A 9,345-nucleotide genomic window follows, 5' to 3' on the forward strand; every position below is an offset into this window, starting at 1 on the left:
AAAAACAGCCCTCGCAGTGCTGTGAATTCATACTGGGAAAAGTATGCCACTGTCTATGTTTAAGCCCAAACTTAAACATTAAATACTTTAAGACCCTAAAAGAATGGCACAGCAGTCTAATTGATTCCAGCCACATTAACAGTTGCAAAAATCTGTGGAACTTTACTAGGGAAGTAATGGGTTGTGAATAATTTATTTTTTATTCCTCACTCACAGGTGATAGGGATTAACCTGGCTATTTCAAATGAGTTTTAGGTTATTTTAGAGTGCTGAATAATATCCTGTTTGAAGGCAGCTATTATACGTCAACAAGTCAATGTTTGCGCAGTAGGTCATTCAGAAGTGAGAGGAAATTCTGACCACATACTCAGAGTTCAAGTGCTGGATATTTCATGAACGTTGCCTGTAACACAGGGAATAAACTCAAAGTGCTTTTCTTCCTCCCAGTTCTCATCTCCCCTAACTCCCCTTTCTTCTGTGCCTTTAACGCTCTGGTCTCACACTAGGTGCTCCTCTCTGGAAACACGAGAATGCCCGTGTCGCTCCTGTTCTAGCCAGTGACGCTGAACTGCCAACTCTGAAGCAATCCTATGTGAAATTAAACATCGTTGTCACTAAATAAACTTCAATGCCTTATGGTTAGAGCTGTAAAACAGCTCACTAATGACCAGGTGTGGCTGATAGCAGAAGCAGCTGTCTTTGCTCACAGAAGAACACTGCTTCCAGGTCACAGCTGGGCCCATGCCATGGAGCTGATGAAACCAGATGTACCTCCAGTATGGCTTTTAGCAAGGTAAGTGCATGGAAGAGAGTGTGCCTGTGAGAGTCCTTCTCAGAGGTCTAAATACTCGTGAAAACAATTTTCCTGGTGATTTTCACATATTTGGTGGTGCTGTTCATCGTTCCTCTTAACTCATGTTAGGAATCAACACTTCTAAGCGTTCATCCTTTCAAAGAGTCGCTGAATGTCAAATTAGTAACTTGCGCAGGAACAAGTGGGACAACAGTTTCTGCACTGCAGTCTGACCAGAAAAAGTGGCATTGGTAATCTAAGCCATCTCTCCCCCATTTGCTAAAACAAAGACTCTAGAAGGGTCTCTGCAGAGCTTTTGAGGCACAGTTCAATGCATTAAGTTCATCTTGCATTTGACCAAGTGACCTACAGCAGCTTTTATCTCCACTCAACATAGTGCCGTCATTAGCATTAGGTTTGTTTATGATTTTAGTGCGTGTGTGTATTAAGACCATTCAGAGAAGGATTGCTCCTCCTCTTTAGCTAAACAGATAGGAATGAATAAGGAACACTGCAGACTGCCCTTGTAGGAAATTCTTATTGAAAGAGAAAGTGATCCTTCTTACCGGGCTTAACAGGGAGAAAAGTAGCAAGGCAGCTTTTCTGAGCCCCGCTGACTGGGTCTGGACAAGAGCAATAACACTACTTCACCCAGAATTATTTTGCTTACAAAGAGATGCTGTTCAGGCGGATCCAACTTCCCTTTTTTGGCCACCATAAAGCGAAAACATAGTTAACCAAGTCTGATTCCCCTGACACTGTGTATTTCTAGGCACCCTTGAGCCTAGCCCATACTGTAAGCGAGGCAGTTCTGCCCGAGGGACGATGCCATTCCACACTGTCATTAATAGAAGTATTTGCTGCCATGTTGTGGGCATTGGGTTGTTACCTGAGCAGAGGCAGCAGGATAAGGCAGAAGGTTAAGTCCTGTCTTTTTCCTCTCTGCACAGAGCTACAGAGGGGACGGGGAGTGGAGACAGGACTAGCCTCAACATGAGCCACACATTGACTCAACATGCGCCACAACGTGCGTGTTGCCGAAAGACACAGGGGAGCCCGACGAAGCGCTGCTCTCCATGAGGAACGGCGCTCTGGAGCCCAGCCAGCCACCACGCCGCTGCCTGTCCACGCCTGCCTTTCGGTGGCTTAATCCAGGCCACAGGTGACGAGCGCGGAGAAGAACACGTATGTGAGCTGGAGGTAAGGTGTGGCCCCGAGTATGTTTGAGCTTGTCTTGCACAGGACAGCGGTGGAAGCTGTGCTGTTTTGCACTGCGTACAGCGAACTGTTACAAGCAAAAAATTGTCCTTTTGCCAACTGATTTGGCATAAGGTGTGACACGCAAGCACTCACTGAAACAATGGCAGATGCAAGACTTCCTGGCTCATAGCCCACTGTTTGTGGGCCACTGTCCCATGCCCTGAGCTCCGAGAGGACTTAAAGACCCCGGGGGAGCAGTGAAAAGGTAATTTCGGCAATATCAGCTTGTCTGAAGAAGGCTTTGTGTGTCAAAAAACCTGTTGGTTTTTTTTTTTTCAAACGCTTTAAACGTTTTCAATGCTTTAAAATTAATACAGAAATGTGTATTTGTATCTAGTTATTATATACATGTATACACAGACACTTTTAACCTGTCTTTATAAATCCTGTCTGTGGGCATAACAGCAGGAAATCAGTTCAAAATGAACCAGTTACTTTTCATAAGTTATTAAATGCACTGTAAACCATTTTGTTTTAAATAGGTACTGGACCTATTAGAGTCTATTTGTAGGGTGACACAACATTTTCAAAAGGCTTTTAGTCCTTGAGTGCAGATCAGATCCTGCTAAAGGCTACCAAATAGAGGAAATTAAAAATGCTCTATAGCCATACACAAATGAAACTCAGAAGGGGACATTTCAGACATTGCCATTAATTTCTAGAAGGTAAAGCTTTTGAGAAAAAAATTCAGTGACAATTAAGTCAGAAACAAAAGATGTATTTAGAAAATTTCCTCATAGGCACTGGAAAGCAAAACCTTAACAAAACACAAAGCAAAACAAAAATAAATGTTACGCAGCAGCCCATCCCTTCAAACTTGGGATTCAGACAACCTCATCATTCCACGGGGGAGATGGTGATTTTGCAAACAGACACGGTCACAAGCAGTGCCAATGGCAGAGGAAAGAAGACATATTTCATAGCGAGGAGGGAAAGACAAACACAAACACACCCTCCTCTGCCTGCCCCCTTCCCTGGCAGAGGCCCAGGTCAGCTGTGTCGGTGAACAGCAACAGCATTCCTGGTCTTCAGAAACCTCTGGAAGCAATCCAGAGCCATACGTCTACATCTTGGCTCTCTCCCTTTTCCTGGTGTGAACTATGTATTAACTACTTGATTGGTTTCTTGGATTTCTTCTTTTCCTTTCTCATTTTTCTGCTTCTTCTCTCCCCCGGCCTGACTGAGATCCAGAGGGAAGGGTAAAGTGGAGCAATAATGCCCCACTGACTCCCAGAGCAAATCTTAGCCAAAAAACACTCATGGTATTCTCAGTCATGGCAAGTGAGTTCTTGGCTATGGCTGCACATCACTCAACAACACATTTGGCACTAACAAACTAGGCAAAACAATTTACCAACTCATCGATATTCAGCACTCTAAAAAAAACGTTCCCTGAGAACTTTGCAGTTGTCCTTCCCAAGCCCTGGAGAACCGCACCCAGAAAATGAACTCGTTTGTCAGCTATGCTGAGTGCCTCAGAGTGGATTTCAAAACAAAGCAAGGATCTCAGACCAACTGCTCTTCACAGTCTGAAAGCCAGCCAGGCAGAGTCACCGCTGAGTACATCAAGGTTTGCATTTCTACCCGTCACATCAGGTGCTGTGGCTGCTGATGCTCGCAGTGATTACACCCAGTGAAGAGGAGTAATCCATTACCTTTATCACAACACTTTCGATCATGACAGACAGAAGCGCTCTAAACATAGTACATGATTTATTTGCAGTGCTGTCTAATTTAGCCACTGAGACAAGTTAGTTACTGAGACTGAATATCAAGGATATCTTACAGTGATAGGTCAGCCTAGAGGAAGAAATTTTAATTTCGAGAAGGTAAAGCTTTTGGGAAAAAAAAATAATCGGTGACAAGTCTCTGTTCACCACTTGACCACTTGGCTATTCTTCCCAGACATCAAGAGATTTCTGCTAATATACAATCACATCGGGGACACCTGCTGTCTAGTACCACTGTGTTCCTACCTATCCAGACAGAACAATTCAGAAGCTGTTCATGTATAATCACCTAATTTGTAACTAATGGTTTGTAAGTCTGTTATGGACTACTTTGTCTTCCACAGTTTTTATGGGGAAACAGCACTTCTTGAGAGAGAGAAGAGACTGCATGTTCAGAATATATATGTCCCTGATGCAAAGGATTTCCCTTGAATTCCTCCTTCAAAATTTGACTCCTTCAGTTCTAAAATCCCCGAAGTAAGGCCCCCTGCTAGTTCTTTCTTTAAACCATGTGCAGTGGTATTTACAATGTATATTTGCCATGTATATATATATGTATACACACCATGCGTGTACTTATATATATAAATACACATACAGATGTTGCTGCATCTGAAAATTTTAGCCCAAGTCTGAGTTCTTCGGTCACCTTTAAAGGTGATTTCAAACTAAGGCTAAGTGCCAAACAATGTTTGAAGAATGACATATCACATGTTTATAAACCCCTTAAGTGCTTTCAGCAATATTATCTGGTGTCTAAAGATTTGGCTTCGGTAAGGCTTTATCAGATTTCAGCAGTTATAACTTAATACCAGAAAAATGCTAGTAATTGCTGCACGTCTGTAAACCTGTATTAACTAAGCACTACATGTGTTATTACATTAATAGTCCATTCTGCTGTGAACTGTCTTCTAATTCTCCCTCAAGGAATAAAAGAAAAAAAAAAAGGAAGAAAAAAAAAAGAAGAAAAGAGAAGAAAAGACCTATTTCTTCAAGTCTAGTGGGAATACACTGAATAAAAGGGCAATCAGACTCCCAATAGCAAATAGCAGGTACATCAATGACTTTTGTGGTTGAAAGAAATGATTCTCTTTTTTTTTCAGTTTCATTTTAAAAACAATTTCTATACTTTTACATTTTTTATTACACATTAATATATAATTCAGTGTCTTGGAAAACTTTGTAACTCTGAGACTGCGATTGACCTTCAGACTCTAAAGTAACTACGCCTGACTTTTGGGACTTCAATGAAAACACTTAGCAGGGTAGGCTACATTTACCTTGGAAATCATAGCTATAAAGCATAAAATACAATTTATTTTTTTTTTAACCACATTACATAATATAAAAAGGGCAAAGGAGGTGGCCAACATTTCAAATTGCCAACAATTTCATTTGACTTCATTTGAACTTCCATTCTCCACAAAATACTAATGTCTAATGAGGAAACACATGCAATCGATGCAAGCCCACAGTCGGGCATTCTCTTCCTCAGAGATACGAAAGCCTGAGATGGGTCATCAGAATTCAACAGCAAAGTTGCGTATTAACTCACCAGTTCAGGTCACTCTTCTGTGTAAGAGGAAGGTAACCTCTGTCCAACTAAAATTATGCCTCTCTTATCGTGCAGTTCTATGGAAGATATTTTTCTTCGTTTTACTTCCCAGAAATGAAGTTTATAACCCAGAATTTGATGTTTGATATTGGTCATATAATTTGTCTGCTGTAAAGCTGTTAATGGTAGCAGAATGATCTAATCCTTTAGATCTTGCAAACCTTACCTTTTATGACATGCTGTTAGTGCTGAATTCTGCAGAATTATTTCCTTTCACTTGTTTTAAGGATATTCAAATTGCTGCTGCACGTGACTATAGCTTTCATTTTCTGGGAACCTAAAGCAAGACTTTCTCATTGCTCCGCTTGCCTGGGTGAAGCAGGCTGAACAGCTGTCAATAACCATTTCTAGATCTCTGTTTCTGAAGGAAGACTTCCTTGCTTAGACTCATTGTCATCTGTGAAAAAACCAGATTTTTCTTCCTATTGTATGAGGAAGAAATGAGCCTGTATACGTACACAAGTTAAACTGTACCTACTATTTTGTTCACTGAAGTAGGTCTTTCTAGATTTCGTGTGCTCCTCTAGTTTTTCCTAACATGGATAGTGATACATAATGACCACATCTTCACCTCAGTCTTAAAACGATCAGCAAAATTGTACAAGAGCAATCCCAGCACAGATCTCTGCATGTCACTGTTAAGTCACCTATGTTTTTAAAAACAGCCAGTACTTAAGACATTTGATACCTAGCCAGTATTTAATTAGGGACAAAAATTTACCTGTCTAGCACAACATGAAGTCCCTTTTTCTTACAAATGTCATCAAAACTTCCAAAAAACCTGGATGATATGTGCCAAACTTTCTCTTCCCAATATTTTAGATAAAGTCTTCAAATGTCTTCAAAGACCAGCTGAGGACTTTAAGCAGAAACTGTGTTGTTGGTCAGATGACGTAATTTTGTTTTTCTAAGTATATGTTTCTGTTCTGACTACCCTGAAATGCTTCCGCTATATGTAGGACATTGCGCACTCACCCGCAACTCCCAAGGTCAGCCTTCATTGAATTTTGGAAGCAATGCTCCCTGATGGCACTTTTTCAGCACCCAGGAAGAACTCCTATTTTAAGGGATATATTGCATGTGTTTGTCAGAAGCTTTCCAGTTTTGGAGCCGAGATCCCTCACAGCTTGAGATGAACACCATCTGGTCCTGGCAGTTCACTAGATTTAAGATTCCCACGTTGTTCTGTGAATTTCTCCCCTGAGATTTCTCCCCTTCTCAACAGCATACTGAGGACTAAGGTTTCCCTTGGGTGAAATCTCCTTGGGATGAGAATTTCAACAACGGACATCTTTAGCCTAGTTTAACTGCTTCAGGCAATTAGCTTTTCTTCAGTCATGTCATCTGTCTTTAAACTTCCTTTTCCCATTGATCTCTCTGTACCCAGAGGACCGTGGAAACAAGTGCAGTCCTCCTGCCTCAGACACATGTTAATACTTCTTGTGCGGTAGCAGTATCCATCTCTTTAACCTAATTAAGAAAAATTCTTTACTTATGAGCTTAGAAGTTACAGTGGAATTTTTCATCAGGCTTGGAGATAGGAGACATTTTAGAACTGTAAAAACGCAGTGATAGAGTTTGTGCAGATACATGAAATCTAACAGTCCAAAAGAACCAAAAAGGGCCAGTGTGTTCAGCTGATTTAACTCCCTTGCAGCAAAAGCTGAGCTGCTTTCTGCTGCCTGAGTTTACTTCTGAATCCATGTTTGGGTTGGGATAACGAGGTCCAGAAAACTACCCCGCAGGATGCTCCTTTCTAGCCCACAGTCTTAGCCCCTATAGTAAAGGGGTGGCTTACAGCAATGTGGGTATTATAGAAGATAAATATGCCTTATGTACATCCAGCAGCACAGCAAAATGAAAATGAAAAGATGGGAAGGGAAAAGGCAGAATCTGAAAAGATCCAGCATCACAAAGAGAAGAACATGGCTGACCAGTGGACGGATACAAAAATATCCTTTTCATTAAAGAAGACAAAAATATTTGTAGCGAGGCCAGAAAGAAGGGACTTGGAGGAGGTTAATCAAAGCATCAACAGGGACATATGTAGTGGGCTAGAAAGGCAGAGACAAACTTTGGCCAGATGGGTCAGCATGCAAGATAGCCAGCAATGTACAGTGGTTAACCAACTAAACACAAAATACACTGCATCTTCTCCAAAGACGAGGAAACCCTCGCTGGGAACTTTAGAGGAGGCTTTGCCCTGGGAAAAGGAAGTTTGGAGTACTCTGGTTTATCTTGTCCCAGGGACACGAGCATGGACACTCATGATCTCCAGTTGGCCCTACTGGGCTCCCAAATGCGGTTGTGGGAGCCTGTGAGCAAGACTTGCTGGTTATCAGGGAAGCTGTCTTCTTCCTTTTCTTGAAAGTCGAGTCAAGGATCAGACCACATTTTTTTAATGACAAGAAGCTTGCTGCCAAGTCCAGATGCTCCCATAAGTGACCTTTTGGGTCACTTGGACTCAGATATGACAAAGTGGCCTCTACTGGCCTCTGCCTTTGCAGACCCCCTGAGCACTGGTCTCCTACCCCAGGACCCCCTGGGTTACTGCATATACATAGGTGCGTCTGTCTCCCCTTTCACATTTCACAACTCAATTTTTCTTCATTCTCCCTCCTTTTCATCCTTTTCCCTTCGGTACAGTGTCTCATACACAATATTCAAAATGATTTTCAAAGCTGCTGAGTTAAATGAACAGTCCACAGCTTACCAAACGCTGACAGAGAAATTAGAGGCAAGCTGATAAAATCAAAGACACTTACCCAAGGTGTAACAGAAACAAAGAACCCTCTCTGTGAAAGTACTTTTGAATAAAGAAGGCATTTTAGGAGAAAGGTAAACTGTTCTCCTAATAGCGGATGGTCTTTTCTACTCTTCAGCTTTTTCTTCAGTACAACAGAGTTAAATCCACTTAGAGCACAGACAAAGCTTTCCTCTTCTTTGAACGCCAATGGGACAAAACTACAAGCAGCTCTGAATTGCAGTTCACATGTGGCACTGACAGAACCATGCACTTCCCAGAGAGCCCTATTAATACTCGTATGGCACACACCACTAAAGATATTAATGGGTTTTAACTAGTAGCATTTAATTCAGTTTCATAATACGCTTTAAGCCCAAGATTAGGCGCCTCCTATAAAATCTGCATCAGTATTTGACTCCAGATCCTCCAAACATCATTTTCAGAGATGTAAAGCCCTTGCAAAGCTGGGAAAGGTCATTTTAAAGCTGGTGTTCTGAGAGCTAAATGACTCAGAAAAACAGGTGGTACACTCTTGGAGGCTGGAACTAAAAACAACGGACGCTTTGTTTTGTTGTTTTTGTTGTTTTTTTATTTTAACCCAGGGTGCAAAGCAAAATAAAAGGCAGGTTCATGGAGTCCCCAGCAGAGAAAGGCAAACTTGTGCCCTTCCCTCTGTGTACTACATAACATGTTCTGCTTCTTATCCACACCCACAGCCTGGGGGCCAAGGCAGTTGTTTTGGTTTTGTGCCACTAAAATCAGACTGTTCCAAAGTGACCTGCCAAAGGACAAAATGACAGTCTCTAGAAGCCAAGGGCAAGGATCCTCATTTCAGATTAAGCCACAAGACCGTTTTTCTTCTCTGTGTGTGACTGTATCTCATATGAAGGATGTCTCCTTTCTCTCTGAGACACTGCACTCATTCAAGGCAGTAGTTTCACAGCTGAGGTGGTGCTGAGTGCTCTTTAAGCAATGGGGTTTCAATTAAAGTAGCGACAGAGTTTTTGGCTCTTGGAGCAGCACCACGTCAGTCCAAGGACTCTAGATGTTTATCCAAAGAAACGTCATGGCAACAGCCTCTCTGACACAGCTCCTCTGGGCTGCAGCATGCTTCAGGGGTTGTCATCACGACCTTCTTATTGCTGCCACTCCTCTCCACTCCAGCCCCTAAAAGTTTGCAGCTTTGGCTGAGTTAGCCTCT

General features: G+C 42.0%; 1 long non-coding RNA gene across 1 annotated transcript; it reads left to right on the top strand.

Moving 5' to 3' along the window:
* The first annotated feature begins 1,919 nt into the window (after positions 1–1,919).
* Positions 1,920–4,737, top strand: LOC309669018. The gene is made up of 3 exons (XR_014268879.1): positions 1,920–1,993; positions 4,128–4,260; positions 4,711–4,737. It is a non-coding gene; the product is annotated as an uncharacterized lncRNA (long non-coding RNA).
* Positions 4,738–9,345: the final 4,608 nt, after the last annotated feature.

The sequence above is a fragment of the Vanellus vanellus genome (genome assembly GCF_965231255.1).
Source record: "Vanellus vanellus genome assembly, chromosome: 2".
NCBI lineage: Eukaryota > Metazoa > Chordata > Aves > Charadriiformes > Charadriidae > Vanellus > Vanellus vanellus.